General features: G+C 37.9%; 1 protein-coding gene across 6 annotated transcripts in view; it reads left to right on the forward strand.

Moving 5' to 3' along the window:
• The window catches only part of THRB (thyroid hormone receptor beta), a 292,618-nt gene that overhangs the window by 115,010 nt on the left and 163,796 nt on the right, over positions 1-13,812 (forward strand). The window lies entirely within an intron of this gene.

A 13,812-nucleotide genomic window follows, 5' to 3' on the forward strand; every position in this document is an offset into this window, starting at 1 on the left:
AAGCCATTGAATTTTGGGGTGGTTTGCTTCCCAGTAATAGATGACTTGAAAAGGAGTTAATTTTAGTTTTTGTATAAGAGTCATCTTAATTCTTCGCAATGGAAGAATATTAAATTTTATTTGTGTATGTTAAGGAAGTCAGGAGACAATAAAGAATACGCAAGAGTCAAGAGATTTGGGTTCTTGTATTGATGCCATTTCTTCCTAAATTAATCCATAAAATCATCTGATCTCAATAAAATAGGAAGAAAAACTTTTAGAGGAAAAGTGGACTGGTTCTGTGGCTTCTGATCTTCTTATGAAAAAACAACCATGTGAGAATTGATGGGAAAATTGCAGTGGAAAGAGGATAAAGAGCAAGTCCCAGTCTAACTCAGATGTTAAAATACACTATAAAGCAAAGGAAATTAAGATAAACCAGTGCCAACATGGGAATACGCAGGCAAATTAGCAGAAGAGAAGACAGATCAGATATCATGTAAATATTTATGGGAATTTGGTATATGATAAAGATGGCATTCAGAACAATGAGAAAAAGATGGATTATTCTTTCATGTTGGGTCAACTGGCTAACTTTTTTTGGGGGGAATAACAAAGCTGAAAACATAGCCACTACTTATGCCAAAATAAATTCCAAATGAATAAAAGATTCTGACATAAAAACAAACTATGAAAGTACCAGACAAATTTTTTAAAATAACTCTGGAGTGCATAGGCTTTTCTAAGTAAGATACAAAACTCAAGGGCTATAAAAGATAGGTATTTATATTTCAGTGTATAATAATTAAACATTTCTTTATGACAAAAAAATATCCTATCAACACAGTCAAATAACAAACACCACACTGGAAAATATACTAGTTATACAAATGTGAATTGAAAGCTCATTTAATTACTAAATGCAGAACTCTTATGAATCAAATTAAGATCCAAACAGCATGAGCATGATAGATGTATAATATGAATCTTCTTCTGTGAAACAGAGAGCATTCAGATATATTTTCATGTGTGTACAGGAACATTTCTGGGAGGATAAATCAGGCTTTACTGATTTATGGCTGTCAGCATTAGGGAGACTCAGTTTCCAGCGTATACTCTTAAAAAAATTTTTTAGCGACATATATATTTAATTTCTATTGTAACAATAAAAGAGACAGGAATTCCTGGCCCTGGTCGGTTGGTTAGATTTAGAACATTGTCCTGATACACCAAGAAGCAACCAATGAATGTATGAATAGGTGGAGCAACAAATTGATGTTTCTCTCTTCATTTCCATGAGATTTCGTTCAGAGAATGAGTCACATACAAGTTGCAGAAATGTGCTAGCAGAAGCAAACTAATCTGTACAAACCCTCTAAACAAGCTTGACAAAGGAGGTCGAATATATTTACCATGCAGTGTGTTCAAGAGACCTAAAGTGGGCATAGTAGTGTGAGAGGGCCTGGGAGACAGTAAAGGGAAGGAAATGATGAGAAACTCCTAGAAAGCAGAAAGGCTGGTCCCAAAGGTGCCAGGAAAGTCTTCACAGCCGTAGGGACTTAGAATTTTGTTTTCAAACCAAAGTCTTTATTCAACCTGCAAGCTTGGCTTTCCTCACTTTTACTCACAGGTTGACAGTCTTGGAGAGCAGAAACCCAAACAGAACACAGCCTTCATCCCATCTCCCCTCCAGTGTGTACTCTCGATGACCCACATATCAGTTCCAAAGTCCGTAGTAAATGTCTTAGCCTAGGACTGGAAGGTGTTCTAAGAGGCTGACAAATTCGCCTTTCTTTGATAGACCAAAAGCCTATGGGCAGGTCTTAGGGACTCTTTATGCCTCATGTGCCTTTCCAGAGTAAACCTGTTTCTACCCAATATGTGATAGCATCGGAAGGTCCTTTAAAATTCTTTATTTAGAAACTTTCATTGAGAGCAGGGCTCTCAATATTGTAGGTGGTGCACCCATCCACATTACTGAGAAATTGTTTTAAAAAATTAACAGTTTAGCAAGAAGTAGAGGTTAGTAGTTTTGTTGCCAAAATCTCAGTATTTACAATTTGCCAGATGGACTTGCCTTATTAGATTTTGTTTTATTTCGATTAAAACAAAACAAAAAAAAAACCTTCTTAATTAAGTGGCTTGCTAGTAACATGGTTTTATGGAGTTTTTCTTTTCATTTCTTTTTTACCATATGGAATTATCTGTCAGAGAAATAAATGGTAGAACAGATTAACCTGTCTTTTTCCTCCCTGCATCTGCCAGTGCAACAGTGAGCCTTCCGTGGTACACCCTACTTACTGGCCAGCACGGTTCAGGAAAGTGACAAAGTAACTAGAACCCACATGAAAAATGAAGATACTCTAGCCTGCGTGCTGGTGTGCCTGCTAAATCAATTATGACTCTCCTCTGGTCCTGGCTTACCTTGGCAGCCTCGTTTCTCTGGACCGCCTTCATTTCCTTCCCAAATAGCTGTAGAGTGGACTCTATTGCTCACTTCGGCTTTAGCCAGCTGGGTGACATTAGTTACTGTAGGACTAGGGAGTTTTACTAAGGGAATTTATTAGTATCGTGACATTTATATTAACTGCGTGGACTTTCAACTGGGCCATCTAAACCTTTAAAGTTATTTATAAAGTACAATTTCTAAAAAAATATTTTTTATTGATTTCAGAGAGGAAGGGAGAGGGAGAGAAAGAGAGAAATATCAATGATGAGAGAGAATCATTGATCAGCTGCCTCCTGCATGCCCCACTCTAGGGATTGAGCCCATAGCCCAGGCATGTGCCCTGACCAGGAATCAAACCATGACCTCCTGGTTTATATGTTGACACTCAACTGAGCCACACCGGCCGAGCTATAAAGTACAATTTAACTCAGTCCACACAACCTGCATGAACAAATATAAGAAAACATTTTCTTTTTAACTTGGTCTTCTTTCATATAAATATGTCCAGAGGGGTAAGAACTCACATTTAACTTTTACTTTGCAAGAGACTCACTGATGAAAACCGTTTTCCTATTCTCTGTGTTGTTAGAAATTTAATTCCTCAAGTTATCTTTAAAGAGAAAGTGAACAAAGTTTCCAGATATTTATGAATCAATTAATGAACAAACTAGAATTTATAAAGAAATACATTATTTTATGTTTTGCAATAGCTTTTATTTATCTAGTTTGTAAGAGTAAATCGATGCCTACAGTGGAAATTTGGGTGGGGGTGAGGGGACATGCATTTAATATTCATTCTAGATTTCACAAGCCAGTGATTGGGCTCCTGTTAGCATTTTGGAGTGTTTCTTCCAAATCCTTTTCTATGTATATCGTGTGTGCGCGCGTGTGCACGTGTGTGTGTAAAAATGGTTAAATTCATATTTTGCATGTGTAGTTTTTCATCTTTTTACATTTAACATTTGGTTGTGGTTATTTCTCACACTGTGAATTTGTAATTTTTAGTTTTAATGGCTGAACCATTGCTTTTTTAAAGCACACACACCCCACACCCCACACCCCACACCCCGCTAGTGTGGAACTTACAGGCTGCTTCAGTTTCATACTAAAGCAAATACTTCTGTAGACATCTGTGCATGTAGATCTTGGTTTGCATTTTTGGTGATTTCCTTGGGAGCATCCTTGCTCACTTGGAGCTAAAGCAGAATCAAAGCCTCAGATCCATTTTCTAGGGAAGAAGTGATTCATTTCAGCCCTGTTAAATTCCTCCTCACTGATGACCCCTTTTTGCTAAAGGAATGACCAGTCACTTTCACATCCCTCTTTAGCCCACAACCTTGTCCTCACAAGGACCACTTTACCAAGCCGGACCACCGTGCTCGGCCCCAAACAGGCTTTTCTTTCTTTGGGAAGATAAGCCAGGATGGCAACTTGCCCACAGTGCTTCAAGACCCTTTTGTGGCCCAAGCTTTGTTCCACAGGACCAGGCAGAATGTTTTAAAATGAAAGTTTTACGGAGGTGAAATTTGTTCCTGTGTCAGAAAGATAAGGTTGATTCTCACATGCCTGGACGGGTTCCTTCCCACATGTTTGCTCGCTGTGCTGTAGACACACAATTTCAATGACCTGAGAAAGACTTTACACCCTGAAAAGAGAGATAAAGGAAACTCAAGACCGTGAAGTCCTTTATCACAGCGGCGCACATAGATGCTCACACCATTCTTCATTGTCAGCTGCGGGACCCTTTTGTTCCTCTTTGAAAAAGTGGCTTTGTGTTTCTCAGAACGAGCTGGCTCACTCTCTCCCAGCTGTCAGAAATGCAAGAGAACTTCATGGAAAGCAAGAGTATATATGGTTCCCTGTAAGGTTAGAGGTGAGCTCCTGTCCCTTAGTCACAGTCGCCATCTGCTCTCCTGTGCCGGAGACATCGTTAGAGTGGAGGGACAGGAAGTGTCTCTCTTACAGGCATTGCGCTTCTTATTCCCAGGGAAATGTCACCCAGTGCCTTGGAAGGACCTTTTCCCTCCTTACTATGTGACTTTGAAAGCTGTTTTTTAAGGCCTTGTTCTGGGAAAGCTTGTGAGAACTTATAAAGTTACATACATGATAGTAAGTTAACATAAATTTAAAAAGGAAAAAGAGTAAGAGGGTAGAGGAAAACAAGGATAGACACTAATATGGAACTAGATATTATATTGATATGCAAAATGTATACCATTATTCATTCAATAACTTTGTATTGAGTGCCTAATATTTGCCAAGAATCTTGTGTTAGAACATGTTTTTCGAACTTAGTCACAACACATTAAACCATCTTAGGGAGTGACCACCATTTTTGTTGTTGTTGTTGTTGATGATGATCTCTCCCCTTTATCCCCACCCTCTCCTACCCTCCCTCTGAGGTCCGACAGTCTGATCCATGCCTCCTGGTCTCTGGGTCTGTTCTTGTTCATCAGTCTATGTTGTTCATCATTTCCCCTAGATGAGTGAGATCATGTGCTACTAGAAATACACTTATAAGAACCGAAAATGAGACAAGCAATAATGGTTATGCTGAAAGGCAAATGAATCAGTCTGTAGTGAGTTTCTTTCTGGGCCAACAGTTCTTTTGAGACCCAATTTCAATGTCAAACAGTTCCTTATGTGTACATGTCAGCAATGATATTTCAGTTCTGGATGGTGGACAAATGGTGGTAGTGCAGTGACCACCATTTTTAATGGAATGGGATATGTGAAGGCTAGAACTGAACAAAATAGAAAATATTAGAGAGCATTGCTTAAAGTAAGGGCATTGTTTACTAAAATGTATGTTTTAGGTTTATGTGTACATGTATTGAATCACTATATAAAGTGTATTTCTTACTGGAGTCATAGTAAGTGAAAATGTGTAAACCACTGACCTACAGGAATGCACAAACTTTGGTTATAGAAGGTATCCTTAAATTTTTCCTAGTCCAAGAGCAAAGGTTTCAATAGTCATCATTCACTAAGATTTTTTTTGTTATAGGGTTTTATCAGATTGGGAACGTTTCCTTTCCATCCCAGTTTGCAGGAGTTTTCATCATAAATAGACTTGAATGACATAAATGCTTCTATATAAATGCTTTCTGCATCCACTGAAATAATCATGTTTTTTCTCTATTTTCTTGTTAATAGGATGCTTTACATTGATTCATTTTCCAATATTAAACCAACCTCCTATTTCTAGAATAAATCCCTCTTGCTTATAATATATTATCCTTTTAAAAATATCTCAGGATTCAGTTTGTTGATTTTTTTTAGTATTTTTCTCCTAAATTCATAAGAGATGTTAGCTTGTTATTTTCTTTTCTTGTAATATTCTTGTTTAGTTATGGCCTCAAAGCTGTGCTGGCCTCATCCAATTAGTTTTATATAATGAGACATGATCTACCTTTTTTTATATTCTGAATGAACTATGTAGGATTGATGTGCTGTTCCCTTAAGTGTTTGGAAAAATTCACCAATGAAATAGTTTAAGGTGAAAATATTTTGTGATGAAATTTTTAAGTACAAAGTCAATTTCTTTAATGGAAATAGGATTATTCACCTTTCTATTATCTTTTTCCTGTTTTTGGTAATTTTTTTAGTGGTTTATCCATTTCATCAGCATTTTCAAATATTGCCATAAAGTGTTCCTCTATCACCTTATAATTGCTTGCATTTGAATTTTACAAACATTTTAAAACTAAGACATTACAATTGTTGTCAAACAGTTAATATTCATTTAGATTTGCTGCATATTTACCATTTTTGTTTCTCACTATTCCTTTCTGTATTTCTGAGCTCCCATCGGACCTTTTATCTCCTGCGTCTTAAAGTAGGTTCTTTGATATTCTTTAGTGTTGGTCTGCTGATGGAAAATTCTCTTGGGATTGCTAGTCTAAAAAAGTCTCTACTTCATCATTTTAAAACAGCCTTTTTGAGGTCCAGTTGATATAAAATAAACTGAGTGTAAAATACACAATGTGGTAAGTTTTGACATATGTATGTTAAAACATCACCACAATCAACATAATGAGCATATCCATTACCCTCAAACTTTTCTTATGCCCCATTTGACTCTCCAAATGCAGAGAATAACTTTGGGGGCACTTAGAACAAACTCATATTTTCCTGGGCCTTTGTATTGGGTTCATTTGGGAACTAGATAAATATCTTCCAAATTCCTGGGACAACATAATAATAACAATAACAGCTAACACGTGTCATGCGTACGTGTGCCAGGCACTTTCTAATACTTGATTTTCTTAATTTAATCCTCATTAAAACTCTATGAATTACGTATCATTACTGTCCCCATTTTGCCTTTGACAAACCTGAGTTAGGTGCTAGAGCTCCCTAAAAGTGTTCTCAGGACATAATCAAACACGTGCATCCTTTGGCCTCTTGAAAATCTACCTGGACGTTAATTATTGTCTCGGTATCAAGCACAGATGTGTTACTTCTAATCCCTTTTTCTTGTTTTTATTTTAGAAAATTTGAAAATTATGGGTAAATATACTGAATAAAATTTAAATCGCCAATAACTCAAACACCCAAAGTTTACCACTTTTAGGATTTAATTGTATTTCCTTTGAGTCTTTTGCCACTATAGATAATGCCACACGAACATCTTTGTCACTGAAGCTTTGTATGTAGCCATAATCGTGTATTCTGAGAAGTAGAAATGCTGAATAAAAGAAGGTGGTAAATGTCAGGCTTTTGATGTACTCACTCACGGGGTGGAGACGGAGGGTGCACAGTGAGCAGACGAATGTCAAAGTCGTCACAAAGTCGTAAGGAAGAATATTTCAGTACTGGAGTACTGGCCAGAAAGCCACCAAAGGATTTCATCTCCCGATATAATGGCTCTGTAGCATCTGCTTATTTTTTTCCTTTTAGAAAGAGAAAATGTTGGTGTTGTGTTTTTTTTTAAATAAGTAGCTTTCTTTTAGTAGATACCCCTGAATTGGGAGGAATAGAACCTTTTATTGTTTACTTGTTTGTTTGTTTTTACTGTTAATTATGTTGCTTCAATTCCAATTGTGTTCACTTGGTCAAAAGAATCATTCCCAAGTCCATTCTGGTATATAATCTGGACTGACAACCTCAACGCCCAGATTCTGCCATGCTTTGTTTGGAGATCCTCCGGCGGTGGCTCTCCGGAGTGATGAATGCCATCTTTGTTTAAAGGGGCAAGAGGGAGAATAATCTAATTCTACCAAAGAGAGAAGACAGTAAACCGATCCTGTGTTTCCATTGCTGTTGGAAAAAGAACAGTAAATGACAGCAAAATTGAATAGCTTGATACTTGCACGGTATAAATTACCCAGCGGAAGAGATGTGTTGAGAAGCAGAGTGAGGATTTGATCTCCGCCTTTCAGTTTTCAGTCATTGTCAACCACCGAGTACAAAAGTTGGCTCCGTAAACCTTGGCTTCATCCAGGATACTAGGGAGAGAGCCAAGAGATTTTTTTTCTCCCTGCTAAGTTGCTCTGGATTGGTCTTTTGTGGATATGTTTACATTGGTGAATAAAGTCAGAGTACTTTAGTCATTTTGCCACAGTAGTGTTTTTCAGACTGTTGGGCCCTATTAGTGGGTAATGAAATCAATTTAGCTGGTCATTACTAACTTTTCTTCAATTAAATAGTATTTAAAATAGAATATAATCAAATATAGAATGGGATAGAAAATATCAAAGTGCCGCACATAAATAAAATATTACTTCATGACACTTCTGTTTTAGTTAGATATACCCACACACATCCAATTATAGGTACATGTGTTATGGATTAAAACATACTTTTTATTGTGGGTCATGGTCAACTAGTTACTATTGGGAGTTTTTTACATTAGAGATTTTTGCTGGGAATATTTTTGTATATAGACAATTTTCCAATTTTTTTTTTGTTTGGGAATGAACAGATCAAACTTTGGGAGTTGGGGTTGAAGTGAACAGGGAGTCTTCACATTGATATGGACAGTAATTATCTTTTTGATGATCAAAACTCTAGGTAGAAAAAATACTGGCTTATCTGAGTCTGCCTTTATTGTGGTCCTATATAGAAAGCAACTCTGATAATGACACTTCTTTTCAAATGTCAGATAGAAAATACCCCAAGGTTAGAAAACCACCAGAGTGGCATTCAAACACCAATCCAAGGGTCACTTTGACAAGAGATGGCTCATGGTCATACTACATACCTACTTGCCTATAATTGGAGTTAAGAATTTACCAAACAGTGAAGACACTAGTAGTTGATTGTGATGACATGTGCTGATTTTAAAACCTTACTATGATAATTCAATAATGGAATAAGTTTTCATGTTTGCAATATTTTCCCCCTTAAGTCAGTTTCATTCAAATCCGTGTTGATTGCTTTGGGTTAACAATAAGGGGATGTGTGAACTTGGGTAATTACGATCTAGGTAGTGGCCCAATTGCATATTAGTAAGATTTTCACATGTGAGAAATATGTACATGAATATGTATATAAAGATCATATTAGCATATGATACATTTCAGCAAATATATTCACTTATTGGTACTTCATCTTTACGAAACTAAAGAGCAGTCAATACAATAAATGAATACAGTTGTTCTAGAAAATGGCAGTAGCTGCTGGGGGCTATTTGAGAAGGATTTGGAGATTGTGTTTGGGCTCGAGTCATCAGTAAAGGTTGTGTCTGATTAGTAATGTCTGTGATGAACAGAGGAGGGGGACAGTGGTGATATATATGCCATGTGTTTATCTCGGAACTTTTCAATTTTGTAAATCTTTACAGTATCATGGAAGCATGAGTTGCCTCCTCCATTTTATAGTGGGAAAGGAAGGAATAGCAGGTGGATGTAACCCAGAGTTAAACCTTTTTGTAATCTCTGGCTCTTATTTATTTCTGTTCACATTCATCTAGACTATTTGTTTAGATAGTGCCTTATAAATGTTTATATCTGTGTAGCCCTTGCCATTCCCATTACCACTGTAACATGTTTGATCCTCATTAAAATAATTATTGTAGGAGCTTTCTAAATCACTTCCCTGTTTCTGGTGCTTACAATAGGATCAAGGGTCATGGACTCCATTGAAAAACCATGTGAAAGCTCTGTACCATCTCTCAGAAAACTGAATGCTTATACAAACTCCTGCCAGTTTGTCCAGGAGCGTTCAGAATTCCCTGAGGTCTACCCTTGATTAAAACCCCTGGTCTAGTTGTCACCCTCCAATGTACCCATCAAATTTCTATCAGGGTAATATTCCTAACATGCAGTTTGGATCATGTTACTCTCTGCCCAGAACCATTTCATTTCCCATTGCCTTCAGAATAGAAGTCCAATCTGCTTGAATTAGAATCCAAACTCTTTCAAGCTCTCACCTTTGTAGCCTTATTGCTCCCTTCTCCCAAATACACAACCTTCTCAGCCAAACTAGAATATTGCAGTTTCCCCAACACTTCTTTACTTTGCTCCCACAGTTGCTTTCTAACCTTCAAGCCCGGTGTCTTTTCTTATTTTCATTATTTTTATGGATGTTGCTCTCAAACCTGTATAATATCTTGCACATTGTGGTGGTGTATTTGCCTGTTGGCCCCTCGGGTTCTTTTCTTGCCCTTCCCTTGTATTCCTGAGAGGTTGCTCACTGAGGGTTGTGCTGTCTATGCCTCCATCTGGGTTCAGCCATTGGAAAGCCCTGGAGGGAGATGGGAAGATTGAAGGAAGGGAGAAGCCAGGGCATTTCTTCCCCACACTATCTGCCTCAGACAGTATCTCTGATGGCAACTGTGTCTCCTCTAGGACTTCAGCTCCTATCAGAGAGGACCTTTGAGCCTTCAGCTTTTGCTGATTAACTCTGGTTCCAGGGCTCTAACATCAAACATTTCAATTCTTTGTCCCTATAGCTCAGGGATTTCCTGCAGTTACTGAGTTCCTGGATGCCTCATTTTCCCACTTGTCTTTCCATCTTTTTCTTGGCCTATGTAATCAATGCCTTCATTATGGTTCTTCTGCTTAAATACTTAGACCAGTTTACATTTTCCTGATTGACTCTTGACTGATACAGCTGGTATTTGGTGGTTACTTGCTGCATTTTATTACCTAATTTATATCATCTTCTATGTGTTCATCTCTTTTTTGAGTGAACCAGAGTTAGGTCCTTTAATCAGTCATCTAGTGCCCAATAGTTTTACCTGGGATTACCTGGCATAGTAACAAATTACCTCAAAGCTCCACAGTTTGAAACAGGGGCATTTGTAAGTGCATGAGTCTGAGGGTTGGCTGGGTGGTTTTTCCACTTCAAGCTGGGCCTACTCATGCATCTGTAGTTAGCTGGAGGTCAGCTAGGTGGCTCTGCTCATTGTGCCTGGCTTCTCTCATATGTATGGGGCTTGGCCGGTCAAGGCTAATCTAGGATGGCCTTGGCAGAGACAACTGACATGAGCAAATTCCCTTCCATGTTTCTTAACCATTACTGGCTAGCCAGGCATGTTCTCATGGCGATCACAGAGAAGCAAAAGAAAACACTTAAACATAACAAGAACTTTTTCGAACATCTACGTGCAGCAGACCTGCTAACATTCCATTGGCCAGAGAAAGTCACCTGGCCATAACCAGAATCAAAGGGATGGGAAAATAGGCTCAGCTTCTTTGGTGAGAAGAACTGCAAAGTTACATGACAAAAGGACAGGTATAGGGAGGGGTGAAGAATGCAGGCTATTAATGCAATGCAATCGGTCTGTCTCAGGCTCCATAAGATTTTAAGAGACCTGAGAAAACACAGGTGCAAATAGATTGATGATAGATAGATAGGTAGGTAGAGAGAGAGAGAGAGATAATATATGGCATTAATTTTTTGCCATAATAGTAATCCTTTTAAAATGAAAACTTTGCAATAATATATACATTATATATTATTTGTACATAGTTAGTGAATGAAAAAATAGACCAAATAAAGAGACATTTATAAATAACATATTAGTTAACCAAGTTAAAGGGACTTTATTTATCCTTTAACCTTCAATTTGCATTAATTGGGAGCAGTCCTGGGAAATTGTGCCAACCTCACCTCAGGTCAGATGGCTTAACAAAATGAACTTTTTCATGCCCAGAAATAAATGTATTCCAAATATAATTATGAGTCAGGTACAAACAGATTCTTTTGAAAGTACAAAATAACCACACTGTTAATATATTTGTGCCCCAATTAAAAATGCATAAAGAACACACATTCTGAGCTAAAGTTGTCCCAGGAAGTAATTCTCATTTTTGCTTTGAATCTTGGGTATACAAACTGGGCCACCTCTTTTGAGCCGTGAGCTGCCTGTTTTCTAAAGAGAAGAATTAAAAGTGGTTATGTTTAGGTTGGAAGGGTCTGGGGCTTGACCTTGCTACTTCAGATTTCCTTCATCGCTAAGAAATCACTTTGAATATGTTTAGTTGGAGTACTCTAATTTGGTTTGTCCTTAGCTTGAGGCACACCGTGAAAGAGATGCTGTCTGTCTGTATTATAGCAAAATTTGGAAACCACCTCAATGACACTGTTTTTCTGTTTCCTTCTCTGCAGTTTTATCTTTACAACCTACGCTTGTTCTCGGTAATTCAGAACAAAGCCTGTGACACCCTATTGCCTGGGTGAGATTGCTGGCTAGCCTCTTCCTCACTGTTTGACTTTGAGCAAAATGTTAAACCTTTCTCTGCCTCTCCTTCCCTCCTCTGAAAGATAGGGTTATTAATAATACCTACCTCTGCCCTGGCCAGTGTGGCCCAGTTGGTTGAGTGTCAAACCGCCCCTGTACAGAGAGATCACTGGTTAGATTACTGGTCAGGGCACATGCCCCAGTTGCGGGCTCAATCCCCAGTAGGGGGCGTGCAGGAGGCAGCCAATTTATGTTTCTCTCTCTATATATATAATGAATAAAAACATAAAAAGATAACATCTACCTCACATGATGATTTTGAGGATTAAATTAAGTGAAATTAGGTGGAAGAATGTTGCATAAACCATCCCACAAAATGTGCTGAGTAAATGTTATGTATAAAAATGCTTATTATATTAATCATTATATGAGGATTTTTAAATTGTTTATCCTGAGTCAGGTTCACATGTATTCTTCAAAGTCTAAATCAGAATTATAGCCTCAAAAAAATAAATCAATGTCCAATATGGTTTTCATACAAAAGGCACTGTTTGTTTTTAAATATTAATGTTAGGGGTAGTGGTATATATTTATTCATATGTGCCATAAAAACACAACAATTACAAACTCAAGCTTCTTCTTGGCATTGGCAGATCAGCCTTTGAGAATGCTTTTAGAATATGTGTCTTAAATGTCTTCATCTTTGGACTCTTACTCTCAGAGTTTCTGATTGTCCAACACACAGCCAGGTGATATTGATGGCTTGGGGTTTGAAGATTTAGGACAAGAGCAGTGGAGAGAGACTTGGAAGAAAATATATAAATATGGCCCCAAAGTCTTCCTTCATGTTGTTTTAAAGGGGAGGAAATTAATAATAAGCAGATCAATTTTTGACAGATATATTTTGCCTCTTAACACACTGAATGTTGATTCTGGATGAAGTCATCCCACAGAAGAGCCATAGTTAAAACAAGACAAGGCAACATCCCGAGAAGCTCAAGAGTCCAGTGGCAGAGAAAACTCACACCTACACACAAACATACGCACACCCACACATAACCAACAATCACTTAATGATATAATAAGTGCTTTTATGGGGCCATAAACATTGGGTGTTGGGTGAAAGGACAATGAGCATATGTTTATTTACTGTGGCAGCTAAAGGGATGAGCTGGAGATCCACACAGTTAGCTCTCACATCCCTAACATTGACTCGAAAATGCAGAGGAATAGACACATATGCATAGATTCATATCATATAGGTAAATTAAAAACACAGCACTGTGCATTGTCCTGGATACACATATTGTATGTGAATATATACAAAAAGTGGACTACAAAGATGCAAACAGTTGTATGTTCTGGCCTTGGAGTGGGATTGTCAAGGAGGTTATACCTAAGCTCTACTTTTTATTTTTTTAATTAAAAAGGAAGCGCAGATGTGAAAAAAATTTTATCAGCAGTCCATCCTGGGTAGCAGGAACCCAGATGTTTGTTCTACTGACCTCTGTTTTTCTGATTGCTAAGTTCCGTACAACAGAAATTTGGGAACCACAGTTAGTTGAAAAGCAGCTTCTCGCTTGTCCCTATACTTGGAGACATCGGCTGCTGCACAAGCGGATGCCGTGGTTTGTTTGGCCGCCTCTTTCATCTGTTTATACCTGTGCGAAGTGTCCCCAACATAATCGCACTTAGCACAGTCTAGACAGCGCCATAGCGTCATGCTTGGATGCCTATCCTGTGGTTTCACCAC

The sequence above is a fragment of the Eptesicus fuscus genome, chromosome 18, assembly GCF_027574615.1.
Source record: "Eptesicus fuscus isolate TK198812 chromosome 18, DD_ASM_mEF_20220401, whole genome shotgun sequence".
Classification (NCBI taxonomy): Eukaryota; Metazoa; Chordata; class Mammalia; order Chiroptera; family Vespertilionidae; genus Eptesicus; species Eptesicus fuscus.